The following is a 25,495-nucleotide window of genomic DNA, read 5'->3' as shown; positions in this document are numbered from 1 at the left end:
TTGTGTGTAACAAAGTGGCATTTTCATGTCCGGACGGGGAGACTTTATCATTCCGACATGAAGCCACCCTTAAGTCCTCTGAGGCGTGTCTGTCTGCAAGGCTTGTATTTTGGAAATGTTTTTTTGAAACGGAGAACGACTTTGAAATAGGCTTCCGCCGGCGCCTCTTGATCCAGGTAAGATTGTAGCAAGAACGCAGGGGCGGTGAGGCTTGGTGTAGTCGTGGCCGAGTGGTTAAGGCGATGGACTAGAAATCCATTGGGGTCTCCCCGCGCAGGTTCGAATTCTGCCGACTACGTTGTCCGCCTCCAGTCGGTGTGTTTCGGCGCAAGCAAAGAAGCGCGCCTCTTTGCTGTTCCTGGTGGTTTTAAAACGCCCAATCGCTTGTACCCGCTGCCTTGGAAATAAGTTCTTCAGCGTCCGTGAATGGCATTTTGCAGCTGGAAGCAGATGTCGACGCGGTTTGCACAGAGCACCAAAAAAGCGTCTTTTTTTGAAGGCCCAGGCACTGAGCATTGGTGGTTCAGTGGTAGAATTCTCGCCTGCCACGCGGGAGGCTCGGGTTCGATTCCCGGCCAATGCAGTGGCTTTTGCAGCAAGCGGCTCCATCACTTGCATCCCCTTGCAACTCGCAACTGAAAACCCACTGAAGCTAAGCAGGTGTGAGCCAGGTCAGTACCCGGATGAGGGTGAGCTACAGGGAAAAACAAAGCTTCCAGCTGGAAGCGGTGTTAATGGTGCCGGCGGGGGGGCGCTCACCCTGAGGTCTGTGCGGGTCCCAATGCCCCAGTATAGTGACGGAGATGCTGTGTTGTAAAAGGGCGCTGACTTTTGGATGAGATGTAAAACCGAGGTCACAGCGCTCTGTGGTCATTCAAAATGACCACCAAAACCTTTGACAAAAGCTCTTGGTAATTGATGGTCTTCAATAATGCTTCTCCTTTAGGTACATTTTAAATCAGCTGAAAAATGCTGTGAAATGGGGGGGCACTTCAGGCCAATGCAGGATTTGGGTTACAAGAACCATGAAACTGCACGAGAAAGCCCGTACACTGAATTACACGGCTTTCTATTCAAAGGAGGGCAAAAGAAATTCCCTGAGTTTGATTTTTTGCAGCACAGAGAGGAGTATTGTCGTGAGGCCGGTTAGCTCAGTTGGTTAGAGCGTGGTGCTAATAACGCCATGGTCACGGGTTCAAGCCCCGTACGGGCCAGAAGATTATCAACTCATCTTCATTTGCAGATTTAGAGGCAGCTTCGATATTCGTTTTACAGACTGGTTTTTTTTTTTTAATATGGGTCACACACATGCCACAGCAACAAAACATCTCTAGAGATGAGGCTATAGATCACCTTTCCATCCTGCAGGTTTTCCTCCCAAAGCCTACGGCACCAACGGCGACCCCTGCTGGCCGGGAGAGCAAAAGCTTACAGCACCTGGTATTCCCAGGCGGACTCCCATCCAAGTACTAACCAGGCCCGACCCTGCTTAGCTTCCGAGATCAGACGAGATCAGGCTTGTTCAGGGTGGTGTGGCCGTAAGCGAAAGCCCCGGCGCCTGACTCGCTACTTGAAGCTGTGTGTGGCGGGGGCTCCGTGCCCCCCGAGCGGGACTGAAGGATCGTTCGTGTGCAACTCTTTGGAAAGGAGCTGCTTTCCAAATCGCATTGCGTGCCTGGATGTTGGCGAATGCGCTCCCTTGTGTTGGCTCGTCCCGCACTGGAGGAGGACAAACAATCTGCACGGAGGAGCACCAGGCAAGTCTTCACCAGACAAAAACCTCCAGTGCACAGCACTCTGGAAACATTTCGGGGCTTTCGCGTGTTTATTTCAGCACGTAAAGCGCACCGGTCCAACACGTCGGCCGGGCGCGCGGCGCCTCCGCCCTCTTGTGGCCTTGCGCCGTCAGAGCAAGAGGCTCCTTCTCGCTGCCCTTCCGCTGTGTTGCAGGGCCCCGAGAGGGAACCCGGAGCGCGCACTTTGTGGGGGGCGGGGGACCGCGTTCGCGCTCTTCCCCCGGTCTCTTGCGCGAGTACTAAATCTCACGGACAGGGGGGCCTCGTCATTGATTGTTACAGGTGAGACGGGGATTAGGAGGAGACCCCGACTGATGGGTAAAGGGGAGCACTAACACCAGAGGGACACCCCCGGCGTCTCTTTTTGAGAGACACCCTGGGGTTTCCTAATGACCAAGGAGGGTCGGGACCTCGGTTTGACGCCTCCCCCGAAGGACGGCGCCTGTTTGTGCAGCAGAGTGTCGCCATCAGGAGGCTGGGGCGTAAGAGAGCCACACAGCCCGCAGGGTGAACGCTCCCTACTGGTCCCAGTCACACCTCTTGCAGGAGCAGCAGCAACCGGAGCTTTTCCGGGGTGGAATCTCCCATCCGGGTGCCGGCCAGGCTCACACCTGCTGGGCTGCCCCGGGGGTGAGCCCAGTCGAGAGTCGCAGGGCCAGATCTAGTCACCGGGGAGAAACGATACAAGTGAAGGATTGCTCGGCTCTTGGCACTTGAAAAGACCGACAAATGTCTCGTTCCCGCCGGAGCTGAATGTACCCGCATGTGTGGTGTCGTCTTCTTCCCCCGCCCCGCTGTGTTTGCTGTATTGTCTCTGAAGCTGCCCCCCCCGAGACGAGACGGGCTGTTCCTGTGCCCCAATTAACACTTTACAGGTGCCATTCCCCGGCATTGTGGCCATTGTCGGTGCTCACACGCGATAAGATAAGGCGGAGGAGAGCAGGGCATGCCCAGCGGCAGACATTCAAGGAGGGGGCAGTGCGAGGTGAGGTGAGGTGCGACACGCCGGAGCCCCGACGCAGCTAATGCGGAGCACTTGTTGGACTGGCATCGAAAGGACGTGTGCGCACGGAGCGAGCCTTCCCTGCGGCTCGCTCCGTACCCTAAAGGTACCAAAAGTCCACTAGTATAAGCATTAAGTCACTGTCACTGTCACCCCTGTTACAATGTGATTGCTACATATCTTCATTTCTTTGGTTTTTATCCAGTGTGTTGAAGTATTTCACAACACTACCTGTAGCCCGTCTGGAAATAAATCCTCATTCTGATTATTGACCTGGGCATGTACCAATAAATCACTGAGCATATATATATATCACTGTGTTGAAGCTAGAGACCTTTATGTAATATTATGATGCTAAAATGTCATTTTCACATATATTAATGTAATAAATGATTGCTTATGCTTTATAAACAAATCTAATTAAAATAAAAGCTTACGTTTTGTATTTATCTTGTACCATAGAACATGATTTTCTTTGTATTTCAAGCCCATAAAGTGTCCAAATGACACACTACATGATATAAGGAAGATTATCACATGCATATCGGTATTATCTTTCTTATGAAAATGCATTCCTTTCATTACCTTTTACTTTTTAAAATGAACTCAAATTGTGTATAATGTAATAATTTAAGTAGAATAGATTCTAATAATATAATGAACCAGTGTGTTGCACTACTTCACTGCTTCACTGCTCTATGCCGTCTGGAAATAAATCCTCAGACTGCTTACTGCCCTGGGCTTGTACCAATAAATTACAGGAGCACATCTATATATCACTGCGTTGAAGCAGGAGACACACAATCACTGCAAACACATCCTAAATACAGTGTTCCAGCACCTTTGACCCCATCCAGAACGTATCATTTCTTGAAAGGGATTGCTGTCCGAATGCACATCTGAATCCCAAACAGAATCTCTAGTAAAATACGATCATTTGTGAAACAGGTAAATGACCGTCTCAGGGGCCCATTCCTCATTCTCAAGACACATCTATGCAGTACGTACACCATGCATTGAGCAATAGGGATTAAAGACACCACAGGTAAGGTTAGAAGTCATTCTGACTATATTCTAAAATACTGGACTCATATTCTTATGATGGCAGTCACTTATGATAGTGACAGAGACGCTGTGTTGCAAAAGGGCGCTGTCTTTAGGATGAAATGTAAAACAGAGGTCACAGCGAGCTGAAAAACACGTTTTGAAAAGTGTGCTTTTCCTGCCCCAGAAGTTAAATGGGGGTGACCAAAGTTGCCCAAACGTGTTTATTTCTGCTGAAAAACCCGTTTTGACAACTTCTGCACAGTGGGGTTAAGGGCTGACTCAGTGGGCTCTAATGAGCCAGGCAGTTACATTGGGATTCCAAGGTTTGAAAAAACACGTTTATTTCGAGCTGAAAAACAAGTTTTGAAAAGTGTGCTTTTCCTGCCCCAGAAGTTAATTGGGGGTGCCCAAACAAGTTTATTTCTCTGTCACTATACTGGGGCATTGGGACCCGCACAGACCTCAGGGTGAATGCCCCCCCGCCGGCACCATTAACACCGCTTCCAGCTGGAAGCTTTGTTTTTCCCTGTAGCTCACCCTTATCCGGGTACTGACCTGGCTCACACCTGCTTAGCTTCAGTGGGTTTTCAGTTGCGAGTTCCAAGGGGATGCAAGTGATGGAGCCGCTCGCTGCAAAAGCCGCTGTATTGGCCGGGAATCGAACCCGAGCCTCCCGCGTGGCAGGCGAGAATTCTACCACTGAACCACCAATGCTCAGTGCCTGGGCCTTCAAAAAAGACGCTTTTTTGGTGCTCTGTGCAAAACGCGTCGACATCTGCAAAATGCCATTCGCGGACACTGAAGAACTTATTTCCAAGGCAGCGGGTACAAGCGATTGGGCGTTTTAAAACCACCAGGAACAGCAAAGAGGCGCGCTTCTTTGCTTCTGCCGAAACACACCGACTGAAGGCGGACAACGTAGTCGGCAGGATTGGAACCTGTGCTGGGAGACCCCAATGGATTTCTGGTCCATCGCCTTAACCACTCAGCCACGACTACAGCAAGCCCCACCGCCGCTGCGTTCTTGCTACAATCTTACCTGGATCGCGAGGCGCCGGCGGAAGCCTATTTCAAAGTCGTTCTCCCTTTCAAAAAAACATTTCCAAAATACAAGCCTTGCAGACAGACACGCCTCAGAGGACTTAAGGGTGGCTTCATGTCGGAATGATAAAGTCTCCCCGTCCGGACATGAAAATGCCACTTTGTTACACACAAAAAAAGAATCAACAACAGAGAAATGCCCACAAGCATTTGAAAAGCCGCACCACGTCGCACTTGAAATAGCTCTTACATTAGTGGTAGACGCAGGAATCGCCTTTTTATTTACGCTCTTACCAACGCGATGGAAAGCAAAACAAAGCAAAGCAGAGCAAAACAAAACGAACAAACGAAAACCCTCACGTCCCGCACTTGCATATAACGCCGTTACGAGCCCAAGCGGTATTGTACGTCATCCTAGCACTGCACCCCGGGGCGTACGGTATATGGGAACGAGCACACGCCACGAATCGTCTCGAATCACTCCCTACAGCTGTAAGGCACCTTGAAGCGTGCACCCCCAACATTCTTCTTTGCGCATCTGTGAAAGGTAAACTCTTGAGCAAACTCAGAACCAGCTCTAAGGAAACTAATCCGATTAGACGTTACTTTGACTCATCTTTTTACGCTCAGTGCTGGATTGCTCAAACTCCAGCTAGGGTTAGGGTTAGCATTCCCACGCTACTTAGACACTTTGTTTACGCTCAGTGCTGGATTTTGGGAACTTCAGGACGAGTGGGAATTTTCTCCTATCTGTCAATTCTGTATTGTTTTGGAGACTCTTGGCTGCCTATGTTGTACAGTGCAGCGTGAAGGAAACATTTTCCAAAACTGTCAGCTCAAAAGTTGTAAGAAAACCTCTCCAGCTGCTTTAACTCTTCATTTTCGTCATTTAATGTGACACTCGATGTATAACTGGAGCCTCACATATGCAAATGGTGAGGCTCCAGTTCGACACCCAGTTCGACACCACTTTACAGTATATGACAAAAGCATGGCAGACTGTGCCGGACCGGCAGATAACTTCCGCTTATTTTTACCATATTAAACATTGGAAATCCTCCCACTTGCATTTGTGACACTTGATTTTGGCTCCACCTAAGACACTCTTAAATCTTCAAACACTTTTCTCTTCTCCTGCAACACTCTTGTCTGTCGGCACTATGTGGCAGCGTTGCATGACAACCCCTCTCACCACGGAAAGGAACCTAACAGCTTCGGTAAGAGAGGAGAAAAGGACCTGGCCCGTACGAGGCTCAAACCCATGACCTTGGCGTTATTAGCACCACGCTCTAACCAACTGAGCTAACCAGCCTCATAACAGTGCTCCTCTCTGTGCTGCAAGAAATCGAACTCAGGGAATTTCTTTTGTCCTCCTTTGAATAGAAAGCCGTGTAATTCAGTGTACGGGCTTTCTCGCGCAATTTCATGGTTCTTGTAACCCAAATCCTACACTGGCCTGAAGTGCCCCCCCATTTCACAGCATTTTTCAGCTGATTTAAAATGTACCTAAAGGAGAAGCATTATTGAAGACCATCAATTACCAAGAGCTTTTGTCAAAGGTTTTGGTGGTCATTTTGAATGACCACAGAGCGCTGTGACCTCGGTTTTACATCTCATCCAAAAGACAGCGCCCTTTTACAACACAGCATCTCCGTCACTATACTGGGGCATTGGGACCCACACAGACCTCGGGGTGAGCGCCCCCCCGCCGGCACCATTAACACCGCTTCCAGCTGGAAGGTTTGTTTTTCCCTGTAGCTCACCCTCATCCGGGTACTGACCTGGCTCACACCTGCTTAGCTTCAGTGGGTTTTCAGTTGCGAGTTGCAAGGGGATGCAAGTGATGGAGACGCTCGCTGCAAAAGCCACTGCATTGGCCGGGAATCGAACCCGAGCCTCCCGCGTGGCAGGCGAGAATTCTACCACTGAACCACCAATGCTCAGTGCCTGGGCCTTCAAAAAAGACGCTTTTTTGGTGCTCTGTGCAAAACGCGTCGACATCTGCTTCCAGCTGCAAAATGCCATTCGCGGACGCTGAAGAACTTATTTCCAAGGCAGCGGGTACAAGCGATTGGGCGTTTTAAAACCACCAGGAACACCAAACAGGCGCGCTTCTTTGCTTGCGCCGAAACACAAAGACAGGAGGTGGACAACGTAGTCGGCAGGATTCGAACCTCTTTCTGTCTATTATATACTAAATATTCTCGTCTGTCTCTTGTTTGTATAGAACTGAATGTCCCTGACAATGTACTGTTAGTTTTAATTGAAGAACGGCATTTGTGTTCAAATATATCAGACAAGTTTACGTAACTGCTCATGCGACACTCAGTTGTAATTAGTCAAGAAATAAAGTCGAACAACAGCTGCGGGTTTGATTCTGAACGTATCAGATTGCAGCACCTTTTACTTCAATTGACAAATGATAGAGATTCGAAGAGAGATCCTTCAGACCAGCAAGCAAACCCACGGCTATTTCGGTTTTATATCTAGGCAACGTTGGTGTCTGCAATAGCATACATGAAAGCGTGATGCAATTTCTGTGGCTACATTTGTTGCACGTCATGCACAGTAAGAGTGTTTCTAACACCAAATAAAAAGTCAACAATTAGCGATCACGCCTTCTCCTCAGTTAACCCACTGAAACCCTTGCTGTTAACAGTTCTTTAATGCGTGCTTTACGAGCACCTACATATTGTGTCGGTTCTTTCAGTTTTATTCTTTACGTTTTCAAAGGCATAAGTAGAACACCAGAGGTGCGAACGCAAGATGTGTGGTTATCTGAAGAACTCATTTCCATGGCAGCGGGGCCAAGCAATTCAGCGTTTTTATAGTACCAGGAAAGGAGAAGCAGCACTTCGCCTTTGCCGCGCAGGCACAAGGAGACGTGCGGCAGATGCCGTAGTCGGCAGGATTCGAACCTGCGCAGGGAGTCCCCAATGGATTTAGAGTCCATCGCCTTAACCACTCGGCCACGACTACAGCGAGTTCGCCATCGCCGCATTCCTCCTTTAATCTAACACGGCGTGCGACGTGGCTGCGGAAACCTTTTCAAAGTCGCTCTCCGTTAAAAAAAATAAATACCTTTGACAAAATACGTGCCGGCAGACAGACACGCCTCAGAGGGTTTAAGGCTGGCTTCACGTTCAAATGATAAAGTCTCCCCGTCCGGATGTCAAAATGCAGCTGAAAAGTATTGCATGTTCATGTGTATTGCATGTGAAAGTATTGCATAATTGTGTCTGAAAATGAGCAATGGGCACCTGAGAGACTCATTTGCCTGTTTCACAAATGATCATATTTGACTAGAGATTCTGTTTGGGATTCAGTTGTGCATTCTGACAGCAATCCCTTTCAAAAAATGATACATTCTGGATGAGGTCACAGGTGCAGGAACACTGTATTTAGGATGTGTTTGCACTTATTCTGTGTCTCTAGCTTCAACACAGTGATATATATATATATATGCTCAGTGATTTTTTGGTACATGCCCAGGGCAATAATCATTATGAGGATTTATTTCCAGATGTGCTAGGGGTAGTGTTGTGAAATACTTCAACACACTGGATTGCAGGTTTAGACCCCCTGCACTCTTACTCCTTAAAAACCTGAAGCGTCTGGCGTCTCGCCGACGTCGAAAACCCCCCTCAGGCTGTACTCGTACTCGGCTAACTGCTGTGGAACCCTGCGTGAGCAGCCGCTGCGCCACGGTGACGGCTGGCGACCCACGGATGCCCCACTATCGGCCGGCTCCAGCCCCGGCTGGTCCTCTAGAGCCTCCCCACACGGCTCCTCCTCCCGGGTCGGTAGGGGGCCAGGCGGTCTCGGTGCAGGACCACCACTCTCCCCCGTGTTTGCAACCGGACATGGTAGCAGACCTCGCCCACCACCCAGAGTACCTCAGCGGGCCCCTCCCATGATGGCGCCAGCTTAGGGCTGAGGCATTTGCGGCGGCACGGGTTGTACACCCAAACCGAGTCCCCGGGCTGGAAGGCAGGCCCCCTGCAGCGCAGGTCGTAGTGCCGCTTCTACCGGACCCCCGCCTGTGTCAAGTGGGTCCGTGCAAAGCTGTGCACCTGCTGCATCCGCTGCCGCAGGTCCCACTCGTAGTCCGGTCCAGCCAGCGGTGCCGACCCGTCTCCGGGCAGCGGGCCGGAGACCAGGTCCACCGGGGTTCACATTTCCCGGCCCAGCATGAGCGAGGCCGGGGTGCACCCGGTGGATTCCTGGACCGCGGTCCGATACGCCCAGAGCGCAAAGGGGAGGTGGCGGTCCCAGTCCCGTTGGTGCCGGGACACCAGGGTGGCCAGCTGGGTGGTGAGGGTACGATTAAACCGCTCCACCAACCCGTTGCTCTGGGGATGCAGCGGTGTGGTCCGCGTCTTGTGATCCCCAGGCGCTGGCACACTCTGGCGAAGACCTGGGACTCGACGTTACGCCCCTGGTCACTATGTAACTCCTCCGGCACCCCCAGCCTGGCAAACATCCCCTCCAGCAGTGCATCGGCCACCATGGGGGCACTCTAGTCCGGTAGGGCGAAGGCCTCCAGCCACTTCATAAAATAATCCATGGCCACCAAGACGTAGAGGTTCCCGGCCTCGGTGCGCGGAAACGGGCCCAAAACGTCCACCCACACCCGCTCCATAGGAGCCCCCGCCTGGTGTTGTTGGAGGGGGGCCCGAGACCGCTCGGGGGGACCCTTCTGCGCCACGCACACTGCACACGTTCGGCAGTACCGCTCCACGTCCCGGTGGCAAAGACCCCAATAAAAATGGCCTCGGAGGCGCTGCAGGGTATTTTTACCGCCGAAGTGCCCCACGCCCGGCTGGCCATGCACTGCTCGGAGCACCGCCCCGCGGAGCGACCAAGGCAACATCAGCTGCCACCGTACCTCGCCACTGGAGGGTACCCGCCACCCCCGGCACAGCACCCCGTCCTTTACCTCCAAGGCCTCCCACAGGATGCACAGGGCCTTGACAGACTTTGGGTGTGGGGCGAGCTTCTCTCGCTTAGGCCGCACTCCGGCTACCACTCCCAGCATGCCCAGCGGTACTACGAGTGCCTGGGGGCGCTTCCTCCTCACCACCAGGCGAGGGCGTTACAATACATAGAATATGCATGTAAAACGAACAGATCTTATCGAGAGGGTTATCAGAATACAAAAGGTATATATTCAGTCAGTTACAAAGTGTTACACATATCAAGAGGACATACGTTCAGTATATCATTCATTTAGACCATTTCATAAATGAACCTGGTTATAACTTCTACATTAGATACTGAAAACAAGTACATAACTCTTAGGAATTAAATTGATATCAACTGGTTGGGATAACAATTGAATTCTCGAGCAGTAATGCAGTGAAGTTGAATACTCATCCAATCTCTGGGGATTCAGATCTCCTGCGGGCACAAAGAAACAGTTGCAGGCTTGTTGTTGTCCAATCCACGCTCTCTGTCTAGGTGCCAGGCTGTGCTGTGCGGGTTGCGACGGTGCGCTGCTGATGCTCACTGACCGGCTAGTTAGTGTTGGCTTTAACTAGCAAAGTTTGTGCACAGGAGAAAAGATGACTGTGGGTCCCAGCAAGTCAAGAAGAAGACCGGTTCGTTCCTGATGAAGAGCTAGTTTTGAATAGTGATTCAACTGTCCACAGTTCCGACCTGTTCTCGAGGCCTGCTGCTGGTGCTAACCTCGGGTGGATCCTCTGGTTATTCTCTGGCAACCTCCGCTCTAGACCCTTAGAACAAAGGAAAGTTCTGGCACTCGGACACACTGGCCGTTCCGTGGTTGTCCGGGCTGAGTCTCAGGATGGTCAGGAGGCGCGCTGTGAGAATGTCCTGCCCTTGAGAGCCTTCTGCTCCTGGGCTGTCCTGCCCTGGAATTCTCCTTTGAATTCCCTTTAGAAAACTCCACAGAATTCTCTACTGAATTCCCACTGAATCTCTCAGGCTCTCTGTGTTGCCTGTTTTTACCTGGAGGAACTTCAGCTCGTTGATTGGCTGAAAGTTCCATGGGCATCAGAGTCCCACGTGGGTTACTCGGCCCTACCAGTCCCTGATTGGTTGATCAAGGTGAGATATGAGTCACTTACTCCTGACACTTAGGAATGCAGTCCAGATGTCCATCTGGCACTCCCTAGACAGATAGGCACCAATGGATGACCATTGATCATGATAGCCAGGCTTAGCTAAGTGCATCCCCCTTTGGGAGCTGTCCCTTATCAAGGGAAACCTTAAATCAGCCTGCATGAATAGTTTCTCTGTGGCTGCACCACAGAGATGAACAGAGAGATAAGGCCTAATTTGGGAAAGCTCAGAAACACTTAATTCTTTCTTATTAATAAGCATCGCCGCTACACCGCCCAAAGCACTTCTAAAACAGGAGATTCGCGTTTGGGAATGCGCCCTGCCCTACAAATAAAACAGGTCTACGGGTCTGAAACCTGCTCCACGGAAAACAGCTCTGTTGCACTTTTGATCAAAGGGAGATTCGCTGTTCTTACTTTTTGATGACATAACACCCAAAGGGGCTTCTTTGGAGCTGGATTCCAACCAGCATCCTTAAGTTTCTTGGCAGTATCCTTTACAGTCCTCTGTTCGGTCGACAAGGGACTGAAGGGGGCAGCTTTCCTCACACATACAGTGCAATGTACTGTAGTGTTCCCGTTCATCGAATTCGCAGTTCTGCATCAGACCTCTAACTCGTTTCCTTAGCTTGGATTTAAGCCACGAAGCAGGCTTCTACTGTATAAACGTCTAGGGGAATCACAAACTATTTGAGAGGCCATCATCCCAGGGGGAACTGACAAAGTCTATCCCTAAACACCTAGCGCAGTCTCTCGAGAGACTGTCAAAAATCGCTTTCTCCGTTTGCGTTGCAAGTAAGTGAAAACGCGGTCTCAACCCAGAGCCACTTGGAAGCAGCGGCACGTAAATACTGTCACTGCTCGATACCAACGTTAGCCTATTATACCATGTTCAGCCACCGCTAGAAAATGTACGGCTCTAGAACCGGAGCAAACAACAGGATGGCCAACGTCAAACATGGAGAGCGACAAGAAAGGGATTCGAACCAATGCGTGCAGAGCACAATGGATCAGCAGTCCATCTCCTTAACCACTCGGCCACCTCGTCGAGGAAGCTAGGTTGTCCGGACATGGCTTGGTGCACTCCAGATGATCTTTTTCTTTTTTTTCCCTCGTACTCGAGGGTCATTTTCCTGTTCCACATGCGATTTCAACATTTTCCTTGGGAGATGTCAAGCCAGCAAGCCACTGCTGTGGTTCAGTGGCCAGTGTGCAGTTCAGTGGCCCTGTTGTACACAGAAAGCACATTGAGCTCCTTGGACATGAAAAGTTCCAGATAAAAGCCATTTGTCATCCTTTCTCTTGGTGTCGATGTTGCTATTGTATGTAAAGGTGGCAACTTGCTCCGCGAGCAGGCGGAGCACACACCGAATGCAGATGTGTCTGAGTGGTGTGTCCAAGTGGCTGCAAAAGGACAGTGCTCCCAGGGTGCCGTGGCTTAGTTGGTTAAAGCACTTGTCTAGTAAACAGGAGACCCTGGGTCTGAATCCCAGTGGTGCCTTTTTTGTTCCGTCTTCTCGAACAGAACGGGTCATTATGGACAACCGCCTACGGCTAGACTTAATTAAATGCAAGTATTCATTTCCTGTCTTTAACGCGACTTTTTTTTCATAAAATGGATGCAACTTGCAAAACATGAAATACAAACCTTGCTAATCAGCGCTAGCGGCTGGCAAAAAAAAAAGAAGTCAGCAATGTTTTTTTTTCTTTAACCTTAACCCTGCTAATGGAGAAGAGTTAAACGGCCGAGTCTAGGCAGCTTAAACGGTGCGCACGTCGGGTACTTTGCTGAAAGGTTGGTAAATCACGCTCAACCCAGTCCTTTATCTTTTAAAGAGGATACAAAATTGAACCTAGTCACCACATCACATACATCCTGTTCAATGATAAAAAGGTAACATCTATCCTCGCTCCAGAGTAAATCTCACGTTGAGGGCATATTTTTTTTCACTTAAACCGTGAGTCGGGCTCGGCTGCACAGAGGACAGAGCAGAGCAATGAGGTCACGGGGACAGGGGAGTCACACGCTGGCGGTTTGAATACGCGGAAGATCACTGAGGGATCCACAGTATATGGACCCTCTGTGCGCCATCAGTCCGCACTTCGGACTCTGAATCCTTTCCCCGGAGTAAATCTGTTACATTGAAAGAATGCTTCTCGCAGGTTAAAAGAGGGACCCTTGTTAATTGGAGAAATCAATGATTTCGAATGAATTCTGTATGCTTTAAAAGACAGCTATACACAGAAAACATGCAGGACACTGGTCATGATGTTTCCCGAGCCGAAACACTCTTTTCAAACTGTCAAAGGTTTGCTTTGCGAACGCTGCAGGACATCGCACAATCTCTTTTGAACGGGGACAAACGATTTCTTAGGGGGCGCAGTAAGTACAGACGTTTAAAAAGCTCCACTCATGCCGACGATGCAGCATGAAGAAGCGCAACCTAACGTTTGACAGACATAAGCCGGGGGCCGCTACGAGCAATATGAAATCAAACTGACAGCACACGGCGTTTCGCACTGACTCAAAAGTGATCTCGACAGACGCTGTTCTCTGCATAACGCTGAAAGAGCTAAAGAGCGTTTCTGTTGAGACGTAACAAGCTCGTTTTTTTCTACCATGATGTCACCATGACAAAATCTGTCTTTAAACACCTTGCTCAGTCTCTGACGAGACTGTCAAAAATTGCTTTCGCCGATTGTATTGCAAACCGGTGGAAGCGGGGTATTGGGAAAAGTTTTCAACTAGCAAGAATCGCGCCTCGGCTAAACCTCACAGGCTACGATACTGCCACTGCGCAAAGCTGACGGTTGCCAGGCAACCGCGGGGATCCTATGGAAATCGTTATCGATCGTCTCATGGCATGTCGTTGCTGTAACGCTTCATATTTGTCGTCTTCTTCTTCTTCTAGCTTGAGGTTTTGAAGAATTTCATGACAGACAAGGGCTCCGTCGGGAACAAAGGGCGTTGTGAGAAAACCGTTGCTTATTTTCAGCAGCAGAAATACAACCCTTTAAATACAAGATGACAGAACAATGACGAAGGGCATGCCGGGAGGAACTCATGCACTACAGAGGAAAGGGGGCGGGCACGTACAGTTCACATTCAAGCCACAAGTACTCTTCTCGGATGTTGCACAAACAAATCCTAACGTCATGAAAGCGTGATGCAATTTCTGTGGCTACATTTGTTGCACGTCATGCACAGTAAGAGTGTTTCTAACACCAAATAAAAAGTCAACAATTAGCGATCACGCCTTCTCCTCAGTTAACCCACTGAAACCCTTGCTGTTAACAGTTCTTTACTGCGTGCTTTACGAGCACCTACATATCATGTCGGTTCTTTCAGCTTTATTCATTAGGTTTTCAAAGGCATAAGTAGAGCACCAGAGGTGCGAACGCAAAATGTGTGGTTATCTGAAGAATTGATTTCCATGGCAGCGGGGCCAAGCGATTTAGCATTTCTATAGTACCAGGAAAGGAGAAGCGGCCCTTCGCCTTTGTCGCGCAGGCACAAGGCGACATGCGGCAGACGCCGTAGTCGGCAGGATTCGAACCTGCGCAGGGAGTCCCCAACGGATTTCGAGTCCATCGCCTTAACCACTCGGCCACGACTACAGCGAGCTCGCCGCCGCCGCATTCCTCCTATAATCTAACACGGAGTGCGAGGTGGCTGCGGAAACTTTTTCAAAGTCGCTCTCCGTTAAAAAAACAAAATACCTTTCACAAAATACGTGCCGGCAGACAGACACGCCTCAGAGGGTTTAAGGCTGGCTTCACGTTCAAATGCTAAAGTCTCCCCGTCCGGATGTCAAAATGCAACTTTGGCAGACAGAAAAAACATCAACAAACCACAAATGTGGACAAGGATTTTACAAGCTGCACCACACTGCACTTTCAAAAGCATTTACATTCCTATTAGACGCAGGAATTTCCTTTGATTTGCGCGCTTACGAACGCCATGGAAAACGAAACAAAACAAAAGCCCTCAGCTCCTGCACTTGATTATAATGCCATTACGTGTCGAAGCAGTAATTTACGTCATCCTACCACTGCAACACGGGGAATAGAGGGAAATGAGCACACGCTACGAATCGTCTCAATCACTCCCTAGAGTCGTTAGGCGCATTGAAGGGTGCACCCCCATCATTAATCGTTGCGCCTCTGTGAAAGGAAAGCTCTTGGGCAGTCTTTGAAACAGCTCGGATGAAACACTTGATTGCTTCCATGTGCACCTGGAGCCCATTTCTTATTTTCACTTCACGCCGCCCAAAGCATTTCTAAAACAGGAGATTCGCATTTGGGAATGTGCCCTGCCCTACAAATAAAACAGGTCTACGGGTCTGAAACCTGCTCCACGGAAAACAGTTCTGTTGCGCTTTTGATCAAAGGGAGATTCGCTGTTCTACTTTTTGATGACATAACACCCAAAGGGGCTTCGTTGGAGCTGGGATGGGATTTGAACCCATGCGTGCAGAGCACAATGGATTAGCAGTCCATCGCCTTAACCACTCGGCCACCTCGTCGACAAAAGTGGGCCGTCCGGACATGGGTTGGCGCGCTCCAGATGATCTTTTTCTTTTTTTTCCCTCGTACTCGAGGGTCATTTTCCTGTTCCACATGCGATTTCAACATTTTCCTTGGGAGATGTCAAGCCAGCAAGCCACTGCTGTGGTTCAGTGGCCAGTGTGGAGATCAGTGGCCCTGTTGTACACAGAAAGCACATTGAGCTCCTTGGACATGAAAAGTTCCAGATAAAAGCCATTTGTCACCCTTTCTCTTGGTGTTGATGTTGCTATTGTATGTAAAGGTGGCAACTTGCTCAGCGAGCCGGCGGAGCACACACCGAATGCAGATGTGTCTGAGTGGTGTTTCCAAGTGGCTGCAAAAGGACAGCGCTCCTGGGGCGCCGTGGCTTAGTTGCTTAAAGCGCCTGCCTAGTAAACAGGAGACCCTGGCTCTGAATCCCAGCTGTGCCTTTTTTGTTCTTCTCGAACAGAACTGGTCATTATGGACAACCGCCTACGGCTAGACTTAATTAAATGCAAGCATTCATTTCCTGTCTTTAACGCGACTTGTTTTTCTTAAAATGGATGCAACTTGCAAAACATGAAATACAAATCTTGCTAATCTGCGCTCGCGGCTGGCAAAAAAAAAAAAGAAGTCAGCAATGTTTTTTTCTTTAACCTTAACCCTGCTAATGGAGAAGAGTTAAACGACCGAGTCTATGCAGCTTAAACGGTCCGCACGTCGGGTTCTTAGCTGAAAGGGTGGTAAATCACACTCACCCCAGTCCTTAATCTTTTAAAGAGGATACAAAATTGAACCTAGTCGCCACATCACATACATCCTGTTCAACGATAAATAGGTAACATCTGTAGTGTGCTCTCTGAAGGCACTAGTTCTGTAGGATTTGGGATTTACTGGGACAATTATTCATTGTAGCAGTAAATCACAAAATGATTCTTTTAATGGCTTTAGAATCCAACCTTGCGATATAACTCAAACAACGCACACACACAGGTACTAATACATGAGGATACATTTATTAATACATAGAATATGCATGTAAACCTAACAGATCTTATCGAGAGGGTTATCAGAATACAAAAGGTATATATTCAGTCAGTTACAAAGAGTTACATATATCAAGAGGACATACGTTCAGTATATCATTCATTTAGACCGTTTCGTAAATGAACTTGGTTATAACTTCTACACTAGATACTCAAAACAAGTACATAACTCTTAGGAATTAAATTGATATCAAATGGTTGGGATAACAATTGAATTCTCGAGCTGTCATGCAGTGAAGTTGAATACTCATCCAATCTCTGGGGATTCAGATCTCCTGCGGGCACAAAGAAGCAGTTGCAGGCTTGTTGCTGTCTAATCCGCGCTCTCTGGCTCTATGCCAGGCTTTGCTGTTCAGCTTGCGACGGTGCTCTGGTGATGCTGACCTTGGGGTTGTAGACCACTTGGATGAGGCTCTCTCTTGGAATCTTGCAGACCTTTAGGCGCCAATGGATGACCATTGATCATGATAGCCAGGCTTAGCTAAGTGCATCCCCATTTGGGAGCTGTACCTTATCAAAAGAAAACATCTTTAAATCAGTCTGCATGAATAGCTTCTCTGTGACTGCACCACAGAGATGAAGAGGGAGATGGGGCCTCATTTGGGAAAGCACAGCAACACTTAATTCTGTCTTATTAATAAGCCTCGCCGCTACAGTACGTACAGTTATAATTCAATCTGAATTAAAAACTACATGTCCCAGTTACCATGGTGGTGCTTGTGATCATTGCGTTTAACCAACGAAACAGGGCGAAAAATCAGTCACATGACTTTGTGGCTGAGTTTAGAAAGCTTAATGTATCAGCAAGACAGCAAAGACATTTTTCCAAGAAAGTTTAGCCTTTGTCACTAATGAAACCGCTAAATAAAGACATAAATATGGAAATTGACAATTAATTGACTTTTATATTTCTAAATATCACAACATGTTCGAATCCAAGTCATTTTTAATAACAATGGGTAAACTGGGTAAACTATCACAAAGCTTTAAAAAACTTAACATTTTTATTATCAACAAATTGTAAATACGATGTTTACATTGGCATTATTAATTTTTCACTTGAGTATATGGAGGATTGTGAGAGCAGACCCCCCCTCTTAGGCTACATTTTTAATAAGAAATGGAGGCTGTATGCGTTACAATATAAACATTTACTGTCAAACTTTAAATCAACAGTTGATTTAAAGACAATCTGTCAAAGTGCAATGAAACACAATATTGTTGTTGTTGTTGTTGTTATTGTTGTTTTTATCCTGTAAAGCGTTTTGAGAAGCCACCTTTAAAGGCGCTATATAAAGGCGCTGATTCTTATGGAATGTGTTTTCTTTCTTCTTTTTTTTTCAGCATAGAATAAACCTGTTACAGTACTTGATTCTTATGGATGCCCGGTTCCGCCGGGGATTCAAAATAAAACATGGAATCACGTGTCTAAGGAAATAGCATTATAACTATATCCATGCACAAACAGTAGCATGTTACATTATTAATTTGGGTGTCTCCTCTTGCCAGAAAGCGCTAAATTGCATTTTGAGTGCGGTTTTTGACTTTTTTTAAAATACAACCCATACATAAGCTGATACTGTTTAGACTTTTAATTATTTTAAACTGTATTACAGCAGCACAATGTGCTTTTTCACGAAACCTAGAATACTGAAATGTCTTGCGTTGTACAGCTTTTCAGCTAAATATATTTATCGCTTACACCTGACACTTGATGTGCCCGACAAAAACCAGTTGAACAGCTCTGTTGGAGGTTTGCAGATCAGATCAGATTCCCTTCCCCCCACAGAAAGACAGACTTATTAGTCGCTATTCACTGCGACAGCAGCTCCAATTTCAGGCGTAAGCGATAGATCCCAGTTTAGCCGATCTTGTACAGCATGTTCCAGTTTACTCTTATTAACCATATTAATTTTAAGTGCTTAATGCCATTTTTTGACCACGCACGAATATTCTTATGTCCATACCTTTTCAAGGGAATCAGTGTGAATTGTAATACTAATTAAATAACCGCGGGCACTTTCCACCCCCTCTGACAGCAGGAACATAACCCATTCTCAGCTCAGCAGCTCATTACAATATAGGGTGTTCAAATCTTTTGCTGCCTCAAAAAGCTTTAGAGAACTTAACATTTCTATTATCAACAAATTGTAAATACCACGTTTACATTGGCATTACTAATTTTTCACTTGAGTGTATGGAGGATTGTCAGCTGTCACTGAGAGCAGTTAATTAAATGTATTTTTTGATTCACAATCAGACAAATGCAACATAAATTGTTATCTTTGTCTTCTAAGTATATTAATAAACTTTCAGCATAGCTTTCTCCTAGTTTAGATTAATTTTTCTTGGGATTTTGGGATCAAACGTGGAAAGATTAGATTAGTAATCGTTTTTATTTTTTAAATACATTTTAGAAAAGTGTAATCTATACTTAAAAGCTGTATAAAAGCTGTATAAAAGACACTCGATATTAATGGAGTTTAGTTGATACTTTTTAAACTTTTAATTATTTTAAATTGTATTACAGCATTGTACACATGCTTAAAAGAGAAGAAAACGCAAGCCTTCTTCAGGTGTGAGGGCATTCTGCTCAGAATGAAACACTAAAATGTAATGTAGGCTCTGAATGGGTTCAATTATGATTTGGGCTTGATTAAGGTCGCTGCCTTTCATCCAAAATCCTGCTTGAATCCTTCTAAACTAAAAATTAGACATGAGCAGGGGCTCTGGTGAAATTTCTCTTTTTTTAATTTCTCTTTTTTTCTTGGAAAAATATCTTACCCGCTGCAATCCGGGCACAGAAGGATTAAAAGAAGCCAGACAGGCAGGGGGAAGAGTGAGTTCTAGATAAAGAGGTATCCAGGTAACAGTGAAGGTAACAGCCGCAGACGTGGCCTACTTAGCCCGCCAGGGTTACCCTACTCTTCCGGAGGAGGCCCACCGGGAAATAGCGCTCCAGGCGTTCCTGGCCCCGGCGCCGACTGAGGTGCAGTGCCACGTGATGCTGGCCGCACTGGTCCCCTTGGAGCAGGCCCTGGCTCTGGCTGAGCACACTGTTGCCGTATTCGAGGAGACCGGTGGGCACCAACGGAGGGGCGCACGGGGAATCAGATGGGGAGGAGGAGACGCCCAGCGCGACGATGTTGGGGGAGCGACGACGGCTGGTCATCTGCCACTGCTGTGGGGAGAGGGGACACATCGCAGGCAACATGAAATTGTCAGGGACATTCAGCTATATACAAAGAAGAGACAGACAAAGTAATAATTCTATATTAACGTGGCCTACATATTGACGCAATGATCAAACTAACTGACATGTTCTGATTCAGATCCCCTGCAGTTCATAATAATTAGAACAATAGCAATGCTGAGTCCTCCCCACCCTACTGAGCACAAATTCAGCTGCTCTCCAGTTCTGTTCTGCATGCAATTTTCACAGCAAGAAACTTGTGTTTCCTACTATTTTTATCAGGTTTAAAATATCATCTCCTTAAAATTGAAAAAGTGTTGATGTGTCGTGCTGAAATTCCGATTGATTTTGAATTCAAAGAAAAAAGGTTTTCTTCCAAAACACCATGAAATTGTCACATCTTGCAGACAATAGGTGTATTCCATGTTGAAAAGAGAAGAAAGAAAACCATGGAGCCTTTTACAGGTGTGAGACTTCTTCAGGTGTGAGAAGACCTCACAGTCGAAACGCTGTGTTTCCGTTCTTCTCTTTTCAGCATGCAATAAACCTATTACTTGTTCCTTTGCAGCCGAGGCATGCTGACGTAGCTACCCAGCTGAACATCTTGCAGACTCTACAGTACTTCTCTCCTGTAGAAGTAAAGCAGGGCTTGCTGGGTGAGCTTTTGCTCCGGTAAATTAGGTCACGTGTCATGTTAAATCACTTCTTCTAAACACAACATTTGCTGGTGCTAGCTTTCCCCATGAAAAGAGACATTTCCCTTACAGTACATGACATATCGTTTTTATTCTATCAATAAGTATAGAAATTAAACAAAAGAAAAAATGGTGTCGCCAAAGAATGCACAGCTCTGTCGCCTTGGGGAGGTGTCAAGGGCATTGAGCTCCTTGGACATGAAAAGTGCCCGATAAATGCCATTTCTCATCATTTCTCTTGGCGTCAGTTCTGCTATTAAATGGGACGGAGGCAACGGGCTCAGAGAGCAGGTTAAGTGCACACCGAACGCAGATGTGTCCAAGTGTCTGTAAAAGCGCGGTGCTCCGCTGGCGCTGTTCCCTAGTGGCTTAAAGTGCCCACCTAGTCAGCAGGCGATCCTGGGTCTGAATACCAGCGGTGCCTCTCTCCGTGTCTTGTTGTGCCGAATGTCTCATTTCAGACAAACATGTACAGCTTGGTTCAGTTTAATGCAAGAATTCATTTCCTTTCTGGAATAACTTGTTTTTGAAGAAATCCATACAGCTTGTGAAAGATGAAATCCATTTCTTGGTTGTCAGTGGAAAAAGATTGCCGGCTGCAAGAAGCGCAAGTGATTGTTTTCTTTGACCATAAACCTGCAAATGTAGGGAGTACAAGCGGCCGTCAGTCTCTGTGGCGCAATCGGTTAGCGCGTTAGGCTGTTAACCGACAGGTTGGGGGTTCAAGCCCACCCAGGGACGCATGTCTCAGTTTTTCCAATGTAAACATCATCACCGCTAAAGAAGATGGCGCAGAAGGCTCCACAGTCGAAACGTTGTGCTTCTTTTCTTCTCTTTTCAGCATGGAGTAAACCTTTGCTTGATCCTTTGCAGCCTACGCATGCTGACACAGCTGCCTTTCTCTTAACGCGCCTCAATCATTATTCACCAAAACCATCAGCAGAATGTGTCGCCTTTGTGGTGATGTCACTCCTCTGCTTCACAAATGTCCTTAGTGACGGACCATTTCTTTCTGCCATTTTTCCGGAGCGGTTATTGATTGCTCCATCATTTCCCTCATACTTTCCATCCCTAGATTGAAAAAAAAAAACAGAAACAGGCTGACAGGACGACAATCAAATTGCAAAAACTCATCAAAGCACTCGATAGAGTATTTGAATCCACAAGTAGCTCTGAGCAACTTTGTCCTGGCTTGCATGAAAGTCGGAAAATGTCAAAAAGAAAAAGATGGTGGCTTTTTCGTATCTGTTCTTTTATTTTTAGTTCGTTGGCTCTTCTGTCCATTGTCCTCCTGCCTGGCTCTTGACCTGTGACTGTCTGAACGCACACATTAGACTTTCAGGCGGGGGATTTGTCCTGAGCCTCTGTGAAAGACCCACCCACCCCCATAAATCACTGCTCTAGAAACACATGAATGCAAAACTAAACCACAGCTTAAAGAGGAGCTCCAACTCAGTGCCATACTAATGTAAACGAAGTAATACTAAGACATGTTCTTATGGATTTGTCTTACCTTGAGATATGTAATTGGATTTCAGGATTAACTTCCTCATTCAATGTACTGGTGATTCTTTGCCTGGTCAGTACCTGGGTGGGAGACCTCCAGCGAACAATTAAGCTTGCTGCTGGAAGTGGTGTTAAGAGACTCTTAGGATCTTCCAGAGGTGTCTGTCCAATAGCACTAGTTGCCTTAGAGCTGGCTCAAACATTGCTCAAGAGTCTACCTTTCACAGATGCGCAAAGATGAATGATGGGGGTGCACGCTTCAAGGAGCCTTCCAGCTGTAGGGACCGATTAGAGACGATCCGTAGCATGTGTTCGTTTCCATATACGCCCCGTGTCTCAACGGTAGGACAGAGTCAAATACTGCCTCGACACGTAACAGCGTTATATTAAACCGCAGGACTTGAGGGCTGTTTTGTTTGAATGTTCAAGGCATTGGTAAGAGCGTAGGTCAAGGGCCATTGGTGCATCTCCTGTAACTGGAGTAAAAATGCTATTCAAAGTGCAGTGACTAAAATCGTCGTCCACATGTCTCCGTTGTTGATTGCTTTCTGTCTAAGAACGTTCTGTTTTCATGTCCGAACGGGGAGATTTTATCATTCCAACTTGAAGCCACCCTTAAGTCCTCTGAGGTGTGTGTGTGTGTGCTTGCACGTATGGCGTAAAAGGTTTCTTAAACGGAGAGCGAACTTGAAAAAAGTTGCCTCAGCTGCCGCCGCCGCCTCGCACTCCCTGTTCGATTGTAGCAAGAAGGCAGCGGCCGCGGCGTTCGCTGTAGTCGTGCCCGATTGGTTAAGGTGACGGACTTGAAATCCGTTGGGGTCTCCCCGCGCAGGTTCAAATCCTGCCGACTACGGCGTCCTTTGCATTTGTTTGCGTGCGTGCGTGTAAAAGGACCAGCGCCGTTTCGTTTTCGCTGGGACCTTTAACACTCTAAATCGCCTGGACCCGCAGCCTGTGAAATCGGTTCTTCAGCACCCACGAAGGACGCTTTGCCGCTGGACACAGATACCGATGCTTTTCTGCAACGAGCTTTCCAGCTGAATTTTCTCGGCAGCTCCGTACTGAACCTGTTCTCCATTGCAACATAGCGGAGGCTCATCACGTCTATAGCAAGGCTGTGTAGGACCGCATACGCCACAGTGACTTGTACACAGACCACATGAAAGGCAAGCGAAATACGCTTTTAAAATTCCAAAGAATCACAAGGTCAGAGGAACAGCGATGACCTGAACAGATCTGTTACAGAAGTCTAGGTTGACCTATTTAGAGCTGTAATTGCATTTTTGTTTAATAGAAGATCAAATCTACTCGCATGTACCAGCACCTTACAGTTTATTGATGTTAATTCTGTTTAAGTAATAAGATTGCTAACGATGTTGGACTTAAGCCGGTGTTTTTTAGAACAAATTGCTTACACTTCTGTAAGGAATACGCAGTACGTGCCTTTGTCAGTCATTGCTCACCATACCTGTAACTTTCTTATCTAACTCACTTCCTCAAATGGTGAAGGTCCACAAACATAAATGAAAAAAAAAAACCCTTGTTGTAGATGAGGTGCACAAAAAAGCAGCCCCTGATAGTGTATAACACATTTGTACTATTGCAGAGACACATGTAACATGTATATATATATACTGTATATATATATGAAACAGAAATAGAAACAGAAACAGGAATCGCTTACTCACCTGGAGAATCTCTGTAGGAATATCTAGCATTTATCAATGGAAATAAAAGCTGCTTTAATACAGTGCATGTTCAAACTCAAACCCTCAGCTGCTGTTCTTGTTTGTTTTGGGTCAAATTGCAACTGAGCATCGCATGAGCCGTTACGTACCCTTATCTGTTAGGGAATTTCAAGGGAGGAGTTAGGTCAGAATGGGTAGGCTGCAAAACAACAAGTAAAGATTTATTCCAAGATGAAACGTTGTGGCGGTTTTCTTATCTTTTCAGCATGGACTAAACTTTTACGTGTTCCTTATATGCTATATATGTATATATTAGCACCAATGTCGTTCTTAAAAACTAACATGAAATTGTCAGGGACATTCAGCTATATACAAAGACGAGACAGACAAAGTAATAATTCTGTATTAACGTGGCCTACATATTGACGCAATGATCGAACTAACTGACATGTTCTGATTCAGATCCCCTGCAGTTCATGCCAATTAGAACAATAGGAATGCTGAGTCCTCCCCACCCTACTGAGCACAAATTCAGCTGCTCTCCAGTTCTGTTCTGCATGTTTTTTCATTGCAATTGAGCTCGGAACTGGAGATGATCTCCATACAGTTCTGTGTTCACTAGCCCACACTTGCGTGCTAATTTACGGGTTGTGGCAAATGCTTTTCTATAGTTCATATACATGACGGCAACCTGTTACCGAGGAACCTGAGAGGTTTAAAAGCCTCGCAAGCCAGGTAGGACTCAAACCTACAATCTTCTGATCCGAAGTCAGACGCGTTATCCATTACGCCACTGGCCCATAGAACATGCGCTTGAACTCCACCACAGAGAGCTCTACACTGCTACTAGTAGTACACTTCCCCATCTAAAGCTGATTGCAGCTGTCAATCATTTCGCAGCCACCCCCCCTCTTCATCTTCTCTCTGCCTTAAGCGTCTCCGCCACTCTCTCTTGACATTTCATGTCAGCATGTCAGAAGTCCGAGTGACGTTTTTAATGGCTGAGTGAGGGCACGATGCTGAAGCAGAGAGGCCACTTCAGCCAGAGAGACTTGTGCTAGGTGAGATCTGAAAAACGGACTCGCAACAGAAACAGACCAAAAAAGTATCGGTGAGATCAAAAGGCAAATGCAACATCCAGCAGAGGGCGTCTAAAGATTAGGGAACGGGCGACTGAAATCCATATGAGGCAAACTTTCCGGCTGTGTACTGCAGCTGGCCTCGTTGGCGTAGTTGGTAGCGCGTCAGTTTCATCGTCTGAAGGTCCTGAGTTTGATCCTCACACGGGGCAGGGCTGCTTCCTCTCTTGCTCTTTTCAAACACTTGCGGCAACTGTTCGCTCATAACCACGTCTGGAATGCGTGACCTTTACACGGGGGAGAAGCAACGCCGCATCCCTTTTCTAAAGAACATTCACATTCAGAAATAAGTCAAGAAATTTGCCATTACTTTAGCTCGCGCTGCTGTCAGCCTGCCCATGTTGCCAAAGAAAGATTCACTCGGCGTCAACATGACAGAACAGCGATCACTTGAAAACACTGTTCCACACTCCGTAAGCAAGAACTTCAGTGTTTGCAGTCACCCGATATGCCGATAGTCAAAGGAGCACAAAACACGAAGCGTCAAAGACAAGATGAGTTGATGGAAAGAGCGTTGAATTGATGAGCACAAAAGTTCAGCTCGTACAATAGGCAACGAAGGTCCCGGCGTCATCATCGCACTTGAAAGGACTGCCTTGCAGACTAAGGGCAGTGGGAGGTTGCTGTTTTGAGATGGAGGCATTGGGATGGTGGGCCGAGATCTATTCTTCTTAAGGAATTCTTCATCGTGAAAGATCGGTCCACAGGTCATCCAAAGAACTTACAAA

At 47.1% G+C, this 25,495-nt stretch overlaps 10 non-coding genes across 10 annotated transcripts; 4 read left to right on the top strand and 6 right to left on the bottom strand.

Annotated features, from left to right (window-relative positions):
- Positions 1–216: 216 nt before the first annotated feature.
- On the top strand, positions 217–298 carry trnas-aga (transfer RNA serine (anticodon AGA)). Its single transcript has one exon. It is a non-coding gene; the product is annotated as a tRNA-Ser (tRNA).
- A 214-nt stretch (positions 299–512) lies between these two features.
- On the top strand, positions 513–583 carry trnag-gcc (transfer RNA glycine (anticodon GCC)). Its single transcript has one exon. It is a non-coding gene; the product is annotated as a tRNA-Gly (tRNA).
- A 557-nt stretch (positions 584–1,140) lies between these two features.
- Positions 1,141–1,214, top strand: trnai-aau (transfer RNA isoleucine (anticodon AAU)). The gene has a single exon. It is a non-coding gene; the product is annotated as a tRNA-Ile (tRNA).
- Positions 1,215–1,425: 211 nt separating this feature from the next.
- Positions 1,426–1,544, bottom strand: LOC148642755 (5S ribosomal RNA). Its single transcript, XR_015929201.1, has one exon. It is a non-coding gene; the product is annotated as a 5S ribosomal RNA (ribosomal RNA).
- A 2,945-nt stretch (positions 1,545–4,489) lies between these two features.
- trnag-gcc (transfer RNA glycine (anticodon GCC)) lies at positions 4,490–4,560 on the bottom strand. Its single transcript has one exon. It is a non-coding gene; the product is annotated as a tRNA-Gly (tRNA).
- A 2,196-nt stretch (positions 4,561–6,756) lies between these two features.
- Positions 6,757–6,827, bottom strand: trnag-gcc (transfer RNA glycine (anticodon GCC)). Its single transcript has one exon. It is a non-coding gene; the product is annotated as a tRNA-Gly (tRNA).
- Positions 6,828–13,634: 6,807 nt separating this feature from the next.
- On the bottom strand, positions 13,635–13,776 carry LOC148642752 (U4 spliceosomal RNA). Its single transcript, XR_015929445.1, has one exon. It is a non-coding gene; the product is annotated as a U4 spliceosomal RNA (small nuclear RNA).
- A 730-nt stretch (positions 13,777–14,506) lies between these two features.
- trnas-cga (transfer RNA serine (anticodon CGA)) lies at positions 14,507–14,588 on the bottom strand. Its single transcript has one exon. It is a non-coding gene; the product is annotated as a tRNA-Ser (tRNA).
- An 8,123-nt stretch (positions 14,589–22,711) lies between these two features.
- trnas-uga (transfer RNA serine (anticodon UGA)) lies at positions 22,712–22,793 on the top strand. Its single transcript has one exon. It is a non-coding gene; the product is annotated as a tRNA-Ser (tRNA).
- Positions 22,794–24,355: 1,562 nt separating this feature from the next.
- trnar-ucg (transfer RNA arginine (anticodon UCG)) lies at positions 24,356–24,428 on the bottom strand. The gene has a single exon. It is a non-coding gene; the product is annotated as a tRNA-Arg (tRNA).
- Positions 24,429–25,495: the final 1,067 nt, after the last annotated feature.

This window comes from Lepisosteus platostomus, chromosome 22, assembly GCF_059453375.1.
Source record: "Lepisosteus platostomus isolate fLepPlt1 chromosome 22, fLepPlt1.hap1, whole genome shotgun sequence".
NCBI classification, from domain to species: domain Eukaryota; kingdom Metazoa; phylum Chordata; class Actinopteri; order Semionotiformes; family Lepisosteidae; genus Lepisosteus; species Lepisosteus platostomus.
The sequence above is the reverse complement of the archived record's forward strand: the minus strand, read 5'-3'. Positions and strand labels throughout refer to the sequence as shown.